Here is a 22153-nt window from a genome sequence, read left to right as displayed (position 1 = left end):
ACTTGTCTTTTGGGCCAAGAAGGTGTAGACCAGTGTTTGTCCGTAGCTCTGCTGTCCCATTCAAATAAATAAGGGAATTTATTGTAGCCTGCTTGTTGTCCTAATAGAATACCACACACCTTCAAGTCACTATACACATCCCGCCGGTGCTCATGATATTTGATTTTATCTAAAACAGTTTGCATTGTGGTATAATTTTCTTTTAGTGAAACGGAATGTGCCACAGGAATCGAACCTAGAATGTTTTAGTTATGAAGTAGCCTTTAAGCAAACCACGGCCACTCTAACAACAGCCAATTCGCTGTTATCACAAAGCAGCACTGTGCCGCAATGACACATTTTCAGACAGTAAATGGCAATTAACACGAAAACTAGATGTGATACAATTGAACCAATGACATTTCTGAAATCAGGAGACCTTATTTAGTTAAAATCACGTATCAGATGCTTTGTCGCAAAAATCATGCTGGGTAGTGTTATCGGACAAACGAAATTTCAGCAATCGTGGCTTGAATTACTACCGTGGCTGCGCTATGAAGAAGGAATTGTGAAGTGTAAATTGTGCAGCAACTTTCCTAGTATTCAAAAACTAACCCCATGGCAGTACAGCCCTGAAGGGCCTTGGTCTACCAAGCGACCGCTGCTCAGCCCGAAGACCTGCAGATTACAAGGTGTCGTGCGGTCAGCACGGCAAATCCTCTTGGAACTTTCATAATATTACTGACCAAAATTCTGAAGTTTTATCCGGATTTTCAGGACCATTTAAACTGGAAACTTAAAAAAAAAAAAAAAAATGAAAAGTCCTATCCTCACTCAAGTGTCAGGAGGATGAAAGTTTCAAGAAAAATACCAAATGTGCACCTTTAGCTAAGTGCGTACAGAAAATGGAGGCTAATATATTACAGCACATGAATGCATTGTTCATGGCATCTTATTGCAAAAAATAACGGACCCTCACTGATTTTGAAGGTTTGGTTGCATTGTTAACTCATTGCGTACCATGGACAGCGTAAGACATTTAAGCTTGCTCCTATGCTGCGGGCCGTGTACGACACAAGACCTTTAATGTTTCGCACTAAGCAATGCTGTTTATATTCGTCATCTATGCAGTCTTACACCTTAAACAGAGTTACTGGTTGTAGCAGGAAATTGGTTGACCTTGTTGAGATAACCCTCGCGTTATGTGGGCTCATGTTTATCTCAGCTGTTTTAGCGGGAAAATCTCAGCACTTCCTCGCGCGTCAAGTCGGTACTTGAGATTCCAATGCAGTGTGTGTCGTTCTTACCAAGGGCAGTATAATGGCTTATAAAACAAAGTTTCTTACGGAAGAAGAACTATTAGATACTGATACGACTATAAAGGAAAATGAAGTGCCTGATACAAATCATCCTAGTTATTGTCCACCTGTTCCACCATTTACAGGGAATTGAGGTATAAACTTTCAAATAGAAAATGAGCAGGATATTATGAGTTACGTGAGTATTTTAATGAATGACTAATTTTATCAGTATGTGTGTGAGCAGACCATTCTATACGGGAGTCAAGTGATAAGTGCGGCGCCCCAGACTTTCACAAAGAATTTGATCATGCAATCGTGGAAACCGATTGTTGTTTCCGAGTTGAAAAAGTTTTTAGGGTTGATTTTCATCACAGGTATAGTCCAAAAGCCTGATATAAAATGTACTGGACCGAAGACCCTGTTTTTCATACTCCGATATTTTCTAAAACCTGTCCCGAATACGCTTCCTTTATATTCTTTCATGTCTTCACTTCAGTGACAGTAATCATTATGCTGAAAGTACAGATTAGGCTGCAAAAAATTAGACGTATTTTGTAACCTGTGATACCAGATATCACACGCTCAATATTTACTATAGGTAAGCGCAAAGTATCATGTTTCTATCATTTATAGTTCAGGAGTAAAGGTAAAGTTTATTAAGTGATGCATGTTAAGAGGGCCGGGCATGAAAATGGCTGGTCCAGGCATTCTAGTGTCCCGCTCAGAAGCAGGTACTGAACGTGTTAAGCATGTTGAATCTTACTGATTCAGAGAAGTATGTGAATGATAAAAAATGCAGAGAATTTATTTCATACATTGCCTCAGATCTTTGTGAAGTTTTGATATGTGAAATCAATGAAGGTTCAGTATCTTACTCGGTGGATCAACAGATAAATCTGATGAGGAGGAGCTGATACTTTACATTCACATTTTAAAAGAAAATAAGTTGAATGAGACATTTCTTTCTATTGTACCATTGTAGCATGCAAGAAGTGATGGCTATATGGAGGCTCTAGAAACAGAATTGCTTCAGTTAGGACTTGGAGAACTCTTCACAGGTACAAAACTAATAGGAATAGAGACTGATGGAGCACTATGTATGACTGGTGTCCGTAATGGTTTGGTAATAAAAATATCTGAAAAAAATAGAGACCTTGGTAAACGCTCATTGTGTTGCACATCAACTCCAACTCATTGTTCTTCACTCACTGAAAAGTGTGAAACTTTTTCATGACATTGATTCTACGCTCTGGAAACTCCAAGTTTTATCGGCATTCGCCAAAATGACTTTGCCAACTGAAGAAAATTTTGGAGTTGCAGGAGTGTGAAATATCTAAATTGCAGTTCTTACACCTAACTGGGTTGCAAGCAAATTAAATGCTTTGCATGCAGTTGTCAAAGACTGGGAATCCCTACTGCTGCATTTAGAGAATATTTCTGAAAGGAAAGGTGAAGAAGGAATCACGGCTAAAGGTCTTCTAAAGAATATTAAGGACTTCAAATCTGTCATCACACTTCACTTTTTACTGTAATTTATTTGCTTCATTGTCCATATGATAATTTATGCACACAAGTATGAAGGACAAGTTTTCCACCTAATCAATACTTTATTTTACAAAATGTTTAGAATTATTTACATTAAAACAGTACTGGTTTTGACCTGTAAATAGGTCATCAGCTGTTGGAGAATCTGCTTAATAACGATTGTACATAATAACACATTACTAAAAACTAATTAAACAAGAATGCCTTATGCTAATATAATACTAATGTTAAGAAATATACATATGGTACAATTATAGGGCTTTGACTTGTAGGAGTCCCATTCAAATGTCTATGCTGTTGCCAACATTACATCAAACAAGATATATACATATGGTATAATGAAGGGCTTTGGCATTCTGGAGTCCCATGAGTGCCACATATTAAAAAAATTGTACAGTTGAGGTTAAAAATAGGGTGGGCCATAATTTTGCGAGGAACGTTGCGTTCAGTAGATTGAGGTTCTGTAGCTTGTTTAACAGGTACTATGTTCATTCTTAGTCTATGTTGTTGCTGACACATGCTAGTTTTCAGGATACTTGTTGAGGCATATCACGCTATGTATGACATACTGAAATTAAAGAAATTAGGTTGATAGAGCTCCCCTCTTCATACTCGTATTTACGCTCAGGTAAATTAAAAAATCTGAGAAAGAAAAAGGAAGTAGGAATTAGAATAACTGATAAAGAGTGCCAGCTAAATAGTTTGTGTGCTATAGAGTGTGTGTTAGTTATGTGTGGGCTGGATATGTCCTTAAGTATAGTCGAGAGTGTGCTGCACACTGTTACATGTACGTCGTGTGGCTGTCATAGTGTTCAGATTGAGAGGCGGTGGGAAGGGGGGAAGTGGGGTGTGTCTTTTGGGTTGTGTGTGGGTTTGTGTCTGTTAATTCTTTTTAAATATGTGTCTTTTAGAATAGGAATGGCTGTGTTGAAGAGAATGTTTGTTTTATCTGTAATTTCATTTAAGCTGAGGTTCGGATTAGCGTATTGGTCCATATTGATAGAAAAATCTTCCATTATATTGAGCAATGGGCCTGTGGGGTTCATATTTAAAATTTCCATGTCATTCTCAATATTAGTGAACTTATGCTTGTGTTCCTCGACATGTTGCCCTATGGATGAAAAGCAATTATATTTAGTGGCATTGATATGTTCGTTGTAGCGAATAGAAAAACATCTGCCGGTGCTCCCGATGTAGCTGGCTTCACAATCGTTGCATTTTATGCGGTATACTCCTGAGTGGCTGTATTTGTTGTTTTCATTGACAGATTTAGTGTTATGTAAAATGGAAGCATTATTGCGTGTGGTTCTGTAAGCTATTCTTAGATCATAACATTAGTATTATATTAGAATAAGGCATTCTTGTTTAATCAGTTTTTAGTAATGTTTTATTATGTACAATACCTCCTCTGCGAACCATGTGACCTTATCGAATTATAATAATTAAAGAACCACCTTTCCAATACACAAAATCCTTATATTTAGGATGAAATCGTTTAATTTTTTGTTTTAATAGACATAAATAATCTTATTGATTATTTTAAAGTGTTAAATTTATATATTTTATCAATGTATATTAGACATTCTTTTGTGATATATACTAGGATCAGGGCCCTGACCCACCAATGATTTATGTTAACTATTGCTGATGATGCTCACAAAGTTGAGTGAAACATGTCCAATTTGTGATTAAACGATTTCATCCTAAATATAAGGATTTTGTGTATTGGAAAGGTGGTTCTTTAATTATTATAATTTGATACTCTGAACTCCAATACGGTTGAAAAAAATGAGATTTATAAATTGCCATGTGACCTTGCCGCGGTGGGCAGGCTTGCGTGTCCCAATGATGCAGATAGCCGAGCCGCAGGTGCAACCATATCGGATGGGTATCTGTTGAGAGACCAGACTAACGAATGGTTCATCGAAAGGGGGGTAGCAGCCTTTCGGTAGTTGCAAGGGCACCAGTCTAGATGATTGACTGATACGGCCTTGTAATAATACTCAACATGGCTTAGCTGTTTTGATACTTCTACACGGCTGAAAGCAACGGGAAACTACAGCCGTAACTACCTCCCGAGGACATGCAGCTCTCTCTGTACGAATGATGTACTGATGATGGCTTCCTCCCGGGTAAAATATTCCGGAGGTAAACTAGTCCCCCATTCGGATCTCTGGGTGGGGACTACACATGAGGGGGCGATCATCAGGAAGATGAATACTGACATTCTGAGAGTCGGAGCGTGGAATGTTAGAAGTTTGAATCGTTGTGATAGGTTAGAGAATCTGAAACGGGAGATGGATAGGCTAAAGTTAGAAGTAGTTGGTATAAGTAAAGTACGTTGGCAGGAAGAACAAGATTTTTGGTCAGGCGACTACCGAATTATCAACACAAAATCAAACAGGGGAAATGCAGGAGTTGATTTAATAATGAAATTGTGATGGGAGACTGGAATGCAGTGGTAGGCCAAGGAAGAGAAGGTAGTACAGTAGGAGAATTTGGATTGGGACAAAGGAATGAAAGAGGAAGTCGGCTGGTTGAATTCTGCACTGATCATAATTTAGTCCTTGCCAATACTTGGTTCAAACACCACAAACAACTGCTGTATACGTGGACGAGACCTGGAGACACTGGAAGGTATCAAATAGACTTCATTATGATTAGGCAGAGATTCAGAAACCAGGTGTTGGATTGCAAAACTTTCCCAGGAGCAGACGTGGACTCTGACCACAACTTGTTGGTCATGAAATGCCATCTGAAGTTGAAGAAATTGAAGAAAGGAAAGAATGCAAAAAGATGGGATCTAGACAAGTTGAAAGAAAAGAGTGTGAGGGATTGTTTCAAGGAACATGTTGAAAAAGGACTAAATGAAAAGGCTGAAGGAAACACTATAGAAGAAGAGTGGAGAGTCATGAAAAATGAAGTCAGTAGGGCTGCTGAAGAGATGTTAGGAAGGAAGAAAACATCAACTAAGAATCAGTGGATAACTCAGGAGATACTAGACCTGATTGATGAACGACAAAAATACAAGAATGCTAGAAATGAAGAGGGCAGAAAAGAATACAGACGATTAAAGAATCAAGTGGATAGAAAGTGCAAGGTAGCTAAGGAAGAATGGCTGAAGGAGAAGTTCAAGGATGTCGAAGGCTGTATGGTCCTGGGAAAGGTAGATGCTGCATACAGGAAAATCAAGGAAACCTTTGGGGGAAGGAAATCTAGGTGTATGAATATTAAGAGCTCAGATGGAAAGCCTCTTCCAGGGAAAGAAGACAAAGCAGAAAGATGGCAGGAGCATATCCAACAGTTGTATCTAGGTAAAGATGTAGAAAATTTGGCTCTGGAACATGAAGAGGCTGTTGACGCAGATGAAATGGGAGACCCAATTTTGAGGTCAGAGTTTGACAGAGCTATGAGTGACCTGAATAGGAACAAGGCACCTGGAATTGATGACATTCCCTCTGAATTACTGACTGCCTTAGGAGAAACCAGCATGGCAAGGTTATTTCATTTAGTGTGCAAGATGTATGAGACAGGAGAAGTCCCATCTGATTTTCGGCAGAATGTTGTTATACCTATTCCCAAGAAAGCTGGTGCTGACAGGTGTGAAAACTACTGCACCATTAGTTTAGTATCTCATGCCTGCAAAATTTTAACACGTATTATTTAAAGAAGAATGGAAAAACAAGTTGAAGCTGAGTTGGAAGAAGATCAATTTGGCTTCAGAAGAAATGTAGGAACACGAGAAGCAATCCTGACTTTACGTCTTATCTTAGAGGATCGAATCAAGAAGGACAAGCCCACGTACATGGCATTCGTAGATCTAGAAAAGGCATTCGATAATGTTGGACCAAGCTATTTATGATTCTGAAGATGATAGGGATCAGATACCGAGAACGAAGAATTATCTACAATCTGTATAAAAATCAGTCTGCAGTGATAAGAATCGAGGGCTTTGAAAAAGAAGCAGCAATCCAGAAAGGAGTGAGGCAAGGCTGCAGTTTGTCCCCTCTCCTTTTCAATGTTTACATAGAAGAGGCAGTAAAGGAAATCAAAGAGAAATTTGGAAAGGGAATCACAGTCCAAGGAGAGAAAATCAAAACCTTGAGATTTGCCGATGATATTGTTATTTTATCTGAGACTGCAGAAGATCTCGAGAAGTTGCTGAATGGTATGGATGAAGTCTTGGGTAAGGAGTACAAGATGAAAATAAATAAGTCCAAAACAAAAGTAATGGAGTGCAGTCGAACGAAGGCAGGTGATGTAGGAAATATTAGATTAGGAAATGTAGTCTTAAAGGAAGTAGATGTCGGTGCGACGTAAAGCAAAAAAAAAAAAAGGAAGTAGATGAATATTGTTACTTGGGTAGTAAAATAACTAACGATGGCAGAAGTAAGGACGACATAAAATGCATACTATCACAAGCAAGGAAGAGCTTTCTTAAGAAAAGAAATCTGCTCACTTCAAACACTGATATCGGAATTAGAAAGATGTTTTTGAAGACTTTCGTGTGGAGCGGGGCATTGTATGGAAGTGAAACAAGGACGATACCTAGCTCAGAAAGAAAGAGAATAGAAGCTTTTGAAATGTGGTGTTACAGAAGAATGCTGAAGGTGAGATGGATAGATCGAGTCACGAATGAAGAGATACTGAATCGAATTGGTGAGAGGAGATCGATTTGGCTAAATTTGACGAGAAGAAGAGATAGAATGATAGGACACATCTTAAGACACCCAGGAGTTGTTCAGTTGGTTTTTGAAGGAAGTGTAGGTGGTAAGAACGGTAGGGGTAGACCAAGATATGAATATGACAAGCAGATTAGAGCAGATGTAGGATGCAATAGTTACGTAGAAATGAAAAGGTTAGCACAGGATAGGGTGGCATGGAGGGCTGCATCAAACCAGTCTATGGACTGATGACTCAAACAAACAACAACATCGCTATTAAGCTGTTTCTCCAACAGCTGATGACGACCTATTTACAGGTCGAAACCAGTACTGTTTTAATGTAAATAATTCTAAACATTATGTAAAATAAAGTATTGATTAGGTCGAAAACTCATCCTTCATACTTGTGTAGTTCAATTCTTGCACGACTATCTGAGTATATTCAAAAGAGTTTCACTTGCATTTATGAGGCATGATCTGATTTTAAGTCTGGTAAGAGTACATGTAAATAATGCAATTAATTCATTGTAGTAACTTCAGAACACCAAGGGCCCTATGGATGAAACATCTGTTTCTGCTACAACACTTTCTGGGAGTTTTCCGTGGAATACAGTTATTAGCTGTGTCGGATAAGAACTTCATGAACGACAAGGAACATATCTGGGCATGTTGAATTAACTTTCTGAAAGACACATTTCTTCAAAATGAGGATATTCAAAGTGCCACTGGTGTTTTTGACATACATTCCTGGCCTTCAGGAAAACAATTTGAAAATTATGGCAACAGTGAAATACAGCTTCTTGCCACACATTTTTCAAAACACCTTCAAATTGAGGAGAAATCCGTAGAACGCATACTGAGCGAGTGGTACGAGTTCAAAGAAGTCTGGAGATCACTGAATGATCTCTTGAAAAATCACAAACTGTGATTGGACAATTTCCGCTTTTAAGAATGTTCCTCAGTATAGTGGCAACAATTCTTGTATCGATCTCATCATGTGAGCAAGGGTTCAGCACAATGAATATTATTAAACACAAACTGCGAACCAAGCTTGCCATAACGAACTTTAAGTGATCACATGACGATATCTTTGAATGGACCATCTATAAAGGACATCAATACAACAAAGTATTGATCATTTGTATTTTGGTGGGAAATTAAACAGGGATATGTAATGTAATTTCAAAAGATGCTGACTCTGAAGGTGACTGGTAACTATTTGGGATAGTATCTCTTAAAATATAAATTGTTTCTATTACATTTTTATATGAACTGACGGACTGGACTACCTAAGGACACATTTCAAAAACAATACGTAGCTTTATCCTAGTCTAACCTGTGGTTTTCATAATATTTATTTACAAAAATGTGCTGGTTCCTGATAAAAAGGTGCTAGCTACTGAATTGTTTCTATTTTTCTCTACCCCTGATTAAAACACTAGTGCTTAAGCCTTTGACACACAAAATTACTATCTATAAAGTAAATTGAAATTCTAAATGGACTATTAATATATCTTATGAATAAAAGTTACATTTTCCAAGGTTTATATGGCATTTCATTGGAATCAAACGGGTATTATTGTATATCCTCAGAAACCGTATTGAATGTAGTTGTAACTCGGAGTTTTACTTTGAAGTTAATACCAACTCTTGAGAAAGCTACATACAACTGTCCAAAACAATAGCTTGGAGAGTTTTATCCCAACTTTAAAGTTTGTCCTGGCAACTTATTCATTGCAAATGAGAGGGCTAAATTTAAAGGAAACTGCCTCAATTTAAGAATGAATGGTATACCTGGGTTCACAGGTGCTAAATATACTCTTGGAAACAAGCACTTTCTTTCTGAAGCTGAGTCTGTTTCAATTTCTGCATGGAAGATATTTTTGTTCAGCTTCAGTCTGGTTCAGTGGCTAAATGGTTAGCATACTGGCTTTTGATCAAAGGGGTACCAGAATCAATTCCTGGCCAGGTCAGGGATTTTAATCTTAATTGGTTAAGTCTTCTGGCTCTTTGGGTTGTCTTCATTCATCAGAATCCAACTTAGGTAGTGCCCCATTCTCACTAACATACAGGTTGCCTATAAGTCTGTCAACTTGCAAAATCAATCATCAATGATCTGCATTTAGAGTACTCGCTCAGGTGGTCGATTCTCTATCAACTGTTTAGCTCATATTTACATTTATTTATAACAAGCTGTACCACCCGTCTGCATATATCAAACTCCCAGCTACTTTCTGCCAATATTCAGGCATGCTGTTCTACTCGGGATGCAGCAGTAATCCCATCTATTGGAGATGAGTGGCAGCAGAAGAGACAAATCACATCATAACAATGGTCAATGTAATGTTATTGTTGATCATTTTTATTCAGTATGGCAAAACTGTTAAGTCATAAATGGTTGGAAACTGTATTCTCTATTACTTTTGTTATGTAGTATTTTTCGATAGGACCAATAACATACACTAGTGGACATAATTCTGAACACTTTTCATAATGCAATGTATATTTATGTTATCCTATTTACTTGGTAAGTGACAGGTGTTATAAGCAAATTACTGTAAAGCTTCATAATATTGTGGCATGTGATTGTATTTAGGGTTGAAATATGAAGTACACAACATCACGGGTGTTATGTGAGGACAAAATTAATTCCACAGTATAAAACAGTCTCTGAAACGTAACAGTTAATCATTATTTTGTGGGGAATCCCTTGCCTTTTATTAGTTTTATGAAATGTATTTCTTGCGGTTTTATTACTGCTTCGATTCTGCAAGGCATGGAGCCAACTAACATTTGAAGATCTTCTGTAATTATGGACTTTGATCAAGCCTGGATGATGGTTTCAACAAGTTCCATTTTATTCCTTGGATTCTGGTGCAAAACAAGTACTTTCTGTCTGACCCACAAGTTTTTGATTGGGTTTAGGTCAGGGCTGTTGCCTGGCCATGGCAAAACATTAATGCGATGATCTTTCAACCATTTCATGTTCAGTTTTGCAGTGTGGCATGGTGCACCTTCTTCTTGAAAGAAGCACTGTCTCTGATAAGGAAACAAATCGTTGATTGAAGGTAGCAGATTTTGTTTCAAGATCTCAGTCTGATATCTTTGGACATTTAGTGTGCCATCTATCATATGTAGTTGACCAACACCATGACTTGTCATGCATCCCCACATCATCACACTGACTCAGTGTTATGTGTAATTCTTATGTAGCAATGAGGGACATGGTATTTCTTTGCTCATGTATTTCCTTTAAAAATTCTTTGAATGTTGGATGCTCCAGTTCCCCTGACTTCTTCCACAATCCTAAATGACTCCACCAGCGGCACGCCACTTTTTCCCAATTTAGTGGGTACACTACCATTCAAATTTTGAGGATTTTAATTCACTGCCCTGACAGTTGCCCAGTCCCTGCAGGTCTTTCAGTTTATGCAGTTTATGCTCCCACCATTGCAGTGCATATGCATGAAGAAAATTGTCGTCACTGTTCACAGTGGATTGGTAGAAAGGGGTACTCATGTCAGATGCATCGCAGTATTTCTATGTTATTGTTCTTTTTTTTTTTCTCACTTTTAATCTGAAAAATAATAAAATTTACTTTAATTGCAATGTTTCTATATCTTAAATTTCTACAGTTGGGCTAACTGGCAATAATGCTTAGTATATATCATGCATTTGTTTCATAAAAAAGGAAAAAAATGACTACAGATTATGTTTCCAGAAGTACAAAACTTTAAAGTAGGAACAAGGGAATTTGTAATTTACATGGAAATATTTCCTTGAAGATTTTTCAGTTATAATTTGGCAGTATCATGTCTAGTCCACCAGGTGAAAAAAAAAAAAAAAAAAGGAAATGATACCTCAGTAGCGTAGAGGAGAAATCCTTCTTTTATGATTGCTAGGGACCCACCAAGCTGTCCCTAGCAGTATTCCTACTTATATAGAAGAAATAAAACTGAGGCACTACAAATCTGAGAGCAAAATATCTTATGTCATTAACGTTAGTTTGAAAAATGCTCAATTAGATTTTTGTTTGGCCCCTACAAGGCAGCTTTTGCTCCACCAGGAAATAAACAGTATCTATTAATACCCATTTGATTTTTTTTTTTTTTTTTTAATGTGTTTGTCTCAATTAATTGTGAAGGCATAGGGATTCCTCTATTTTAATGCTACTGAACTTCAGCAAAGCTGTTCTGGAATTAACTTGGTCTACAGACTGTTCATGTCGTTTCTTTAGTACATAATAACTGTTAACATCACAAACTCCTTTTGTTGTCCAAACATTCGGATCTGTTGAAAATAAAGGGCAAAGCCAGCAATACAAGGAAAACTGTTTCCTTCAACCATACAGCCACGTATCATTTGTGTACCAGGAATCATTAAAACAACGCACTTTGCCTATTCTTTCTATTACCATAGCTGATATACTGGGAATCTATGATTTGTATCTCAGCAGCAATAGTTCAGCTAGGGAAAGAATGTTTTATTAAGTCCTCAATAACACAGCAGCATACATCCTACAAAGGAATCTCCCTTTAGCAACAATAAAGCCGTTGCAGGCACAAGACACGCTCATAACAATCACCACTGAATACTGCAAACGATTACTGTTAAGTTAGCCTCTCGACTTGGGCAAACACACGAGCCTAGTTCCCAGCATGGTTAGCTCCATGCTGTTTTACTGAGTGCATCAAATGCGGAAGCGCGCACCGACTGAATTCAATCTCCTCAAGTTTGCCTCTGCGAAACGGCAAACAGAGTGCAATGTCAGCATATCTTAATCATTCAACAAATGTGGAGCTTTCATCACTTGAAGTGATATTTATGCGTAAGAGAATTAGGCTTTACTGTTGTTATAATATATTATACAGTATTAAATAAACAATTTCTACGCCGTAATATTAGGTTGATCTTCTGTTCAAGATGGTGTTAGCCTGGCTAACACTGCAAATGCAGACCCATCACACCTGCTGCGGTCTTACCAGCGATTCATATGCCCTCTCCTTTACATCCTTACAACCCCTAAATACTCTCATAACCCTGTGAAGAGATCTGTAACCTTTTTTAACTATCTTGTTAATTTGATTACCCCACTGAAGATCATTCCTTATATTAACACTTAGGTACTTGCATTGTTCCCCATGAAGAACTATCACCCTTTCAAAACACAATAATTAAAACCGAGAGGACTTTTCCTCTTGGAAAAACATACAACTTGACTTTTCATCCCATTTACAATCATACCATTGTCTGCTGTCCATTTCACCACAATGTTTAAGTTCTTGTACAGTTTCTCACAAACCTGCAACTCATTTGCTACTCTATACAGTACAACATCATCTGCAAATACCCTTATCTGTGATTCCAGATCTTTACTCATAGCATTTATATATATATAACAAAACATAAGGGTTCAATAATACTGTCCTGCGGGGACCCCCTCCCCATCTTAACCATTTCACAATCAGATAACACTTCACCTACTCTAATTATCCGAGTTGTGTTTTATAGAAATGTAGCCACCCATTCACCCACTCTTGCCTAGTCCAATTGCCCTATTTTTTACCGAGCACATTCAGATCGTTCTAAGCAAGCCTTGGACCTATGGGAGTAACAGAGTCCCACTCCCATTTGACAGGCGAGGGACTCCTTGGAAACAATTTGGCGAACAATATAGAATCGATGGGGAGCTGTTAATATTAATGGGCCTTATGGAAGGAAGGAAGAACTGGCCGAGTCAGCAAGAAGATTGCATCTATATGTATTAGGAGTTCATGATTTTCGGATAAGAAGATATAACGAGGAAGATTTCCAAGATTATATAGTGTCCTTGATGGGTGTTAAAAAGGCAAGGGCAGAGTGTGGGGTAGGACTTTTCATCAGGAATACTATTGCACGCAACATAGTTTTACTTATGCATACAACTGAGCGAATGATATAGGTAGATCTGGCAGTTGCAAGAATTTGGACAAGAATTGTCTCAGTGTAATCACCCCGTGAGGGTGCAGATGAGGAATAAGTTGATAAGCTCTATGAAGCATTGAGTGACATTGTAATCACGTTCAAAAGCAAGGATAGGATAGTGCTAATGGGCAATTTCAATGCGAGTGTTGGAAATAGAATTGAAAGATATGGGACGGTGATGAATGAGTGTGGGGAAGATATGGAAGTTAATATGAATGGGAAGTGTTTACTGAACTTCTATGCTGATATGGGAATAGCAGTTATGAACGCATTCTTCGAGCATAAGGCTATTCACCACTACACAAGGGAGGGTAGGCACACCAGATCTGTAACAGACTATATCTTAAGACTTTGAATTCAGGAAATATGTTAGGAATGTGCAGATTTTCTGGGGATCTGATCCATAGTGAATTAAGTCAATATCTCCAGAGTATCTCTAGATCTCTGATAACAAAAGAGAAGAATAGCGTCTGCAAATGAATAAGGGTAGAAAATCTCCAGAAATACATGGATATGATTAGTGAAAACTCCAAACAATGGACAGTAAGCAGGTTCATGAGACAGGATGCTGTAGTAGAAACAGCAAGGGAATGCCAAGGAACACCTGTGTGCAAAAATGGGAAAAGTCAAATATGTAAGTGGAACGATGAAGTGAGAGTAGCTTGTAAATGTAAATAGAAAGTGCAGCGAAACGCTGGCAACCAAGAATGAGTTAGCTGGAAAATTTATAATGTCCAATAACGGACCATTTATATTGGTATTACTGGATACTGGCTGCACTTAAGCGATTGCAGCTATCGAGCTTGGTGGATTAAGGATTATGTTGCGACAAAAAATAAGCAGTTCACTGTTTGATGTGGAAAAATTTTTTAGCCGAAGCTGTGGTGAATGTCAGTGCCGATGACTGGAGGAAAGTTGTGTGCAAAACGCAAACAGTAATGCGGTGAGGCGTGGAAAAATGAAGGTGTAGTGGAGAACTGCACTGAAAATTTAATATCTTTGGCAGTTGGTGATAGTGACCATGATTCATAGTAAGAGGGTTTCAGACTCCGAGATCAGGGGAGTGTTCCGTTTGTAGGCCATAACCTCCTTCCTGTGCCAACCATTAGCAGTGAGTGATGTGTTACTTCTTCATTCTCTTTTATTCTTAATAATGTATTCTCGTTTTAGTGTTGGATGTTGTTAGTAAGTGTATACATACAGAGTGTTTGTGAATTTGTTTGTAATCTCAATTCATTAGCTTTTCTGAGTACAGTATTACAATTTACGATGACTGTTTGCCGCAGTCGTATTGCATCAGCTGTTCTTGCGGCAGTAGAGCGCTGGCAACAGAAATAAGGTGATGCTCGCATGTTTTGCGAACTGTCAATTTAGAAGTAAAGCAGTATTTAGTATAGTATGCGATTGAATTCATGCTTTATTTTTGTCCCCTAACGTAACAAGTTTGATACAACCTATGGATCAGGATGTTTTGGAATGTCAAAAAATACATTTAAAAATAGATAAATAAATAAATATCTGTACTGCCTGCTACATTCACTTCTAGAAGCAACAGACGTTAGGAATACATCATAAACTTCCTCAAACACATAACCATGGGGGACATAGTGTACTGGTTAGCAGAATCAAAGGACGAAGTGAAGCCAGAGACACTTGCAAAATCATGGAAGATTTTTAGGAACTGCTGTGTCTGCTGACAGTAACTCTGATGACAGCAATGATTATGACATAAACTTGTCAGATCTAATGTAATCCAATCTCACATATACCCGGATGTAAAAATGTTAGTGAAATCAAAGTTATGGAATGGATGAAGAGTGATGAACAGTATGAACTTAAAGATGCATCAATCATTGAAATGTTGAATGAACCAACAAAAGATGGCGAGGAAGAAGTTTTATAAGAGAAGGTGCCAAAGATGTCTCGTAGAAAGGGTCTCACTGTGCTGGCCACACTATGCTACGTAGAACAACCACCAGAGGCAACTCCCACTGAAACCCGGTTCTTCAAGCGAGGGCGAGACATTGCTGCACACAAACGATGCAACATTCAGAAACAAACTCAATTAAGGACATTTTCAAAAAATAACCTTAATCCATGCCATAACACTAAGAAATGACAATACAGGACCTTTGCTTCAATCGTTGAAGATTTTTTCACGTTTCACGATTTTCTCTGTGTTGCTCCGTGTAGCCCAAGTTATTCCAAATCCGAGGTACCCCCCCACCCGACACACACACACACACAATTATCTCGAATTATCAAGATTCTGCTGTACATATATACAAAGGACTTCATCAATGATATTACTCTCGAGTTATTTCACGTCGCTGATCCAAATGTCATGTACCGGTACTTATAAGATCTCACGAAACTGCAAATCCTTGAGTTACACCGCTTTACCATTCACATTGTAACACAACCACTGCATTACACTCTGCTGGAAGAACTGTAGTTTCCGTGTTACCGGTAATTAAATGTGAAACTGCTTTTTAAGTAAGTATAAAATTAATGTGCATACAGAAAGCAATATCGCCATACAATACCATTTAAATTGACCACAGTACAAAGAAAATACTTAAGTATAAACCTAGCCTACGTATTCTGACAATCATATGGTACGGAAGGAAGAAAGCGAAGAATACGCGACTGTTTTGACGTTATTGGTAGACATCAATTCCTACCCCCGTTACAACCTACACACTTCGAAAGCGATTGCAAGCCGACGGAAATTTATATTATAGCTTCCATTACCTAACCTACAAAGGTGGGAAGAAAGAAAAAAAAAAAAAAAAAAAAAAAAAGAGAGAAGAGACTTCCAAATAACGTACCCTTTTCTCCTCTTACTTCTCATGTATGGTACACTATCTATTTCGCTGAGGAAGTCACATAATACACATAATACACATACTACACAAGTACCGGTACGACCGACTCGATGCAACGAGAAATTTCTAGAAACTATGCACAAGAAGCTTCAAAGATGCAATTAGACTAGCTGATTGCGAAGTTCTTAAGGGGTAGGATACGCAATAGGTAGGGAGCAAAGGGAATAGGGAGAGTTTTGACCAGTGTTGCAAATTTAGTGATTTTTCCCACTAAATCTAGAGGTTTTTGGATGCCTATCTCGGCGGGGGGGGGGGGGGGGGATATTTGTATTGGCTAGTGGAAATTCTGATGGATTCCTTTATTCCCCATATTGTTATGCTTATTCAGGTGTCACGTAGATACACACTAATGCTTACACTCACGGGGAGACAGATCATAGGATCATAGGCCAGGCTTTGAAGCTTGGGACAGGCAGCAGGTGGTTATTTCTCTTTCACTGGGAGCCATCCCCGGTTGCGTTCACAAAATACGATTCCGAGTAGAGTTGGAGTAGAGTAGAGTATCGCGGAGTAACTGGTAAAGTTAACTCTGAGTAACGGTATTTCGTGAACGCTTCGAGTGAATACAGAGTAACAGAATATGGCTAATCAATTAAGGAAGGTTATTTGTTTTACCATGACCTCATTTGCGAGGAATTTAATGTCTCATTTCTAGGCGAGTTTCTTCATAGCAGCGTGCTATATGAGTTATTACTACTTTCCTCACCAAGTTGTGCCTTAAAACAGTATCCGTTATTCTTTACCTCGTAGGAACAATCTGATTACATTGATGATGAATACCAATAGATCGGCTCGGGAATGATACAGGATAGGCCATTTAGGACAACTAACTGTAAAGATTATGTTGTTAACAACTACGACGAAACTGAATTTAAACAACATTTCCGATTGCCGGATCAGCATTCGAACGTGTACTCAGAGTCATTGGCCCTAAACTTTTTAAATCCAAAATCGGGGAACGAGGAAGACCATTGCAAGACCCACGAAAAAAAATTCTGGTTGTAATTTGGCTCTTTAGCACCTGATTCGTACATATCGGTTTCGTGAGAATTATAAATGCACTGTGTGGTATTTCTGATCGTATAATTAAATGGTCTCATTCAGAAGGTCATCTAAAATATTAAAAAGTTACGTTGCATTTTCCCAAGGAAATCTCATAATGTTGAGGTTAATAAATCAGCTGCTCATTCATAACATGGGTTTTCTTATAAAAATTCAATCATGTTATTTCCGCCGATTATTAAAATTGGCACGGTGCATATTTTTCCTGTTTTAAACGAAAATATCCCCTTCTTTATTCAATACATAACGCCCTTCTTTGTCAACAACTAAAAATAATTTGAATTCATTGCCATGTCAATATAGCCGAAGTTAATATTTCTCACCGCCACCAATGAATGCATTACTGCGCATGTCGAGTTAAATCTACCCACCTATTTACGCAGAGTAAAAAGAGTATACTCTAAGTTAACTCGAAAGCATTTTCTGAACGCCTTGTAGAGTTGACTCTTTACTTTTATGAACGGATAGAGTTAACTCCGAGTTTACTCGGAGTTGGAGAGTAGTATTTTGTGAACGCAACCCCTGGTCTCAACTCGCTTTAATCTAGAGAACATTATTTTTGTAAAGTAATATATACTCCGTACGGCTCTACTTCTAAATTGACGTTTCAGCAGATTTTGGCTCTGTCTGGTGGTTATGCGCTGAAGCATAGACATCCAACCAATCCCAAGCTGCCATTCATATCGATTTATATCGGCAGAGCACGATCTCGAAACCTAGTTGCCAATTCTAATATTTACATTCGCCACGTGGTTAACCTATCTCGCTCAGCGCGTATGGTATTCAGTACGGTTCGCGATCTTTTGCATTTTCCTTCAATATTTAGTGTGTTTTTCATATTGTTGGAGGGTTCCAGTGACTCTGAGATCAGTAGATTGTTTCCTTTGTATGCCATAACCTCCTTTCTGTGCCAGCCATTAGCCGTTAGTGATGTGTTATTTCCTCATTCTCTTTTATTGTTAATAATATATTCTTTTTTAGTGCCAGATGTTGTTAGAAAGTGTAGTTTTTGTGAATTTGTTTTCAATCCATATTCATTCGTTTTTCTGAGTACTGTATTACAATTTAAAAGGGCTGTTTACCGCGGTCATATTGCATCAGCTGTTCTCGCGGGCGTAGCGCCCTGGCAACAGAGGGAAGGCGATGCTCATTTGTTTTGCGAAACTTCAATTTAGAAGTAAGGCCGTGCGGAGTATAATATCTTTAAAACTATAGAACCAGAAACAAAACGAGACTCGAAATAATAAACTCGATTTTATCGATTCGGCAAGACTTAGCCTACAAGGGGAACACCAGACGTGTTTCTGTTTGTTTGTTAGGATTCATATCTCTAATGAGAGGTCATTACCCCGCTGTAAATTTGCCGGGTGTTACAACCCAATATTTAATTAGTTGCGAGGAAAATAAAGCGCTGAAAAAATTGTCGCGGATCGTAAGGACTATGCGATATGATCTTCCGATTGGCCGAATGGCTCAGGTGGTAGTTGAGGCCGGAAGGATGGGGATCGATTCTCACTTCATGCTCATTTTTCTGAGCTATCCGACTAACTGGAATACTATACCGTACGGGATCGCGTATTATTTCGAGTAATATTTCAGCAAATTTAGGTAGGGTGTTGACCTCTCGTTAAAAAAAAAAAATCTGGTATGGTACTGGTATTCCTTGTGAAATAAAACAGAATAACAGATGATAATGTTTCAACAATTATGAACTACCAAAGGAAATATTACAACAAAGAGAAGGACTGTGAAAATATATCAGGCATCTGTTTTTACACCTGCCTCTTCCTGTGCACCTTCCATCAAAGTGCTTGAAAATTACATTAATGATCCTGGAATATTTAATTTCTCACTGGACTTTTAGGCAAGTTCATCCTGAAATATTTTTTGAATAATTTAAAATTTTAAACTCAATACAGTTTAAGGGCTGTGAGCTTGTATCCGGGAAATAGTGGGTTCGAAACCCACCGTCGACAGCCTTGAAGATGGTTTTCCGTGGTTTCCCATTTTCACACCAGGCAAATGCTGGGGCTGTACCTTAATTAAGGCCACGGCCGCTTCCTTACCACTCCTAGCCCTTTTCTATCCCATCGTCGCCATAAACCTATCTGTGTCGGTGCGATGTAAAGCAACTAGCAGAAGAAAAAAAAAAATTAAGTGGAAGGAGGGGGACTTGTGATTTCCGGTGGATTTCAAGCAGATGTTTAGTGGGTAATCATACTGTTGCAACACTGATTTTGAACAGTGAATCATGTGTTGAATATCTTAATCGGATTGATCTGTATTTAGCACTGTCACCCAGGTGGCAGATTATTGAATTGAAAAGCGACGCTCATTCCCTTTTTATGAAGCAATGATATTTCATAACATACTGGTATTGTTGCAGAAAACTTTTGAAGAAAGATCTAATTTTTCTTTTCGTTAGTTAATCTTTACTTATCTACATCAATTCGAGATCTCCATGACCATACATATATATTACCCACTTCAGGAATTAGTGCTGTTTTGATGTGAGGTCGCCAGTGATAGTTACCATTTCCAGTGATCTCCAGTTTGTTCACGCAAGTTAAAATCTTAACTTTAGGAGCGGGAAGGAGCCTGTAGCAGTAGAGCAAGGAGGGGTCTGAGATAAGAAAGAACTAAATTTAAGTACAAGGACAGTCAGCCAGCCAACACAGGAGATAAAAATATTATGCTTTTTCTTGGCAGGTACTCTCCTAAGGTTATTCACATCATACGGCACCAGTTTAAAAAATGTGTAATTTCAGAGAATGTTCAAAATAAATTTAGTAATAATGTCTTCTAATTTCTTAAATATTCTCAAAATGTCACGTTTGTTCCAGGGAAATTATACCAATGACATATCAAATTAATATTGATTTTCTTGGGATGTGATGGTCGCTTCCCCAGGGTTCAACTTGTGTTCTATTCGTTTTTTTGTCTTGTCTGTTAGTGAGATAGTAGGCACTCCATATACTAGTCAGAGCTCTGCACCCGGGCATGTTCAGTGAACCTGGATGTACCAGATAGGCTTGTTTACTTCGGTTGCCCTTTCAGAGGGAGCTTCTATGCTGCATTGATAGTACCGTTAAAATGACAGCATGAAGTTATCATAAGCTGAGGCTTGAATCTTTGCTGTTAAGAAATTACGGAGTTACCTTGGCTATAAAATCCAGAATCCAGAAGCAGATTCTTGGGCAATATTTCAGATAGTCCTCTCGCTCTTACCCACAACTTATGCTGCCCATGCTTTATTGAGAATAAAAATTAAATGCCTGTTCTTAATTTATTTATTGGAATTTTAGCTCGCTATAACATATTTTCCTTCTTTGAGAATGTATAACGTCCCTCAGTATGATTCTAGACAGTGAATTACAACTCAGCAAAACTCCAGTACCGGTACCTACTATGTTAAGCAAAGCACACTGGACCGTGTCCAGAGAGTCTCTAAACTGACACTGTTTTAAGATCGTAACTTTCTATCTGAAACACTTAATGTCAACAATATGCATGTGTTAGTAGCATGAATTTTCTGGCTGTGTGAGACAGCACCAATGATTCAAACACACGTTGAAATACACACACCGGGTTCATGTGGCCCAGCTTGCAAATGAGTCAGCACAACCTGCACTTACTTGCATTAGCAGTGCTACAGCAGAATAGACATTTGTGTATCACACAGTGAAACAACCTCAGCTACAATAACTTGGCCTGCAATGTTAACGTCGTGAAGCATGCGGGCGCACAAAAGCTGAAGCAATAGTGAAAGAAGTTTAAGCTCCTAAAAGTGTTCCAGATTTTGTTACAATTTTAAATGATCCCAATAAGTCAAGTAAATTATTATTTATAGCAAGTGATGCCTCAAACCACAAAAATAGGAAGATGTTTCCGATTGTTTTGAGATATTTTAATCTGGAAATTCAAATTTATAATAAACTTCTGGATTTTATAGCCAAGGTAACTCCATAATTTCTTAACAGCAAATATTCATGCCTCAGCTTGTGATAACTTCATGCTGTCTTTTTAACAATACTACCATGCAGCATAGAAGCTCACTCTGGTAAGGGCAACTGAAGTATACAAGAATGTTACTGCAGGTCTCCACTGACAATGATTCTTAAAACGTGTTGCATATACATGATAGACTGTTGAGACTTTCAGCATCCAGTCTGCATGACCATAATTAATATTTAGTGAGACAGTAGACACTCCATATACTAGCCAGAGCTCTGCAACCGGGCATGTTCCATGAACCTGGATGTACCAGATAGGCTAAACATCTATTATGTCCTCTTTGCTATACACCCGATACTATTGGGTGATGTCCTAATGGCTTCATATCAGCCAACAGACCTGCCGAATAAACCTTTGTTGTGGACGTTATGGCTGTAGAAAATGGCTATACTGTCATACATCTGCTACCATATATAATTGTGATCTAACTGCAACTGAATAAGTGCTGGTGAAAAAGTGTGTTTTCAGAGATCACAACATTATGGAAGATATGACTGCTGCAAATTTGCAAAAACTCATCTTAGAGGAATCAATGCTGCCAATGGATACTAAAGAAGGTGCACGAGCAGGAAGAGGAATACTGGGGGTGCAACGGAGTAGTGAAAAGTGTTATTGACAACATCATTAATATAGCACAGAATACAAACGATGAAAGTGATTTGAGGATTCTGAGTTAAAGTAATCGGATTCAGAGTGAATGAAAGTGGAATTATATCACTAAGTTCTTGTGTATATG

The 22153-nt window shown here is 38.2% G+C and overlaps 1 protein-coding gene across 1 annotated transcript in view; it reads right to left on the bottom strand.

The window, feature by feature from the left end:
- Positions 1–16404, bottom strand: part of LOC136866433 (2-oxoglutarate dehydrogenase complex component E1) — a 250108-nt gene extending 233704 nt beyond the window's left edge. Inside the window, exon 1 of the mRNA XM_068226528.1 lies at positions 16285–16404. The gene's annotated coding sequence lies outside the window, so the exon portion shown is untranslated. The remainder of the gene's footprint in view (positions 1–16284) is intronic.
- Positions 16405–22153: the final 5749 nt, after the last annotated feature.

The sequence above is a fragment of the Anabrus simplex genome, chromosome 1 (genome assembly GCF_040414725.1).
Source record: "Anabrus simplex isolate iqAnaSimp1 chromosome 1, ASM4041472v1, whole genome shotgun sequence".
Taxonomy (NCBI): domain Eukaryota; kingdom Metazoa; phylum Arthropoda; class Insecta; order Orthoptera; family Tettigoniidae; genus Anabrus; species Anabrus simplex.
Note: the sequence above shows the minus strand (reverse complement) of the source record. Positions and strands in the feature narration are given on the sequence as shown.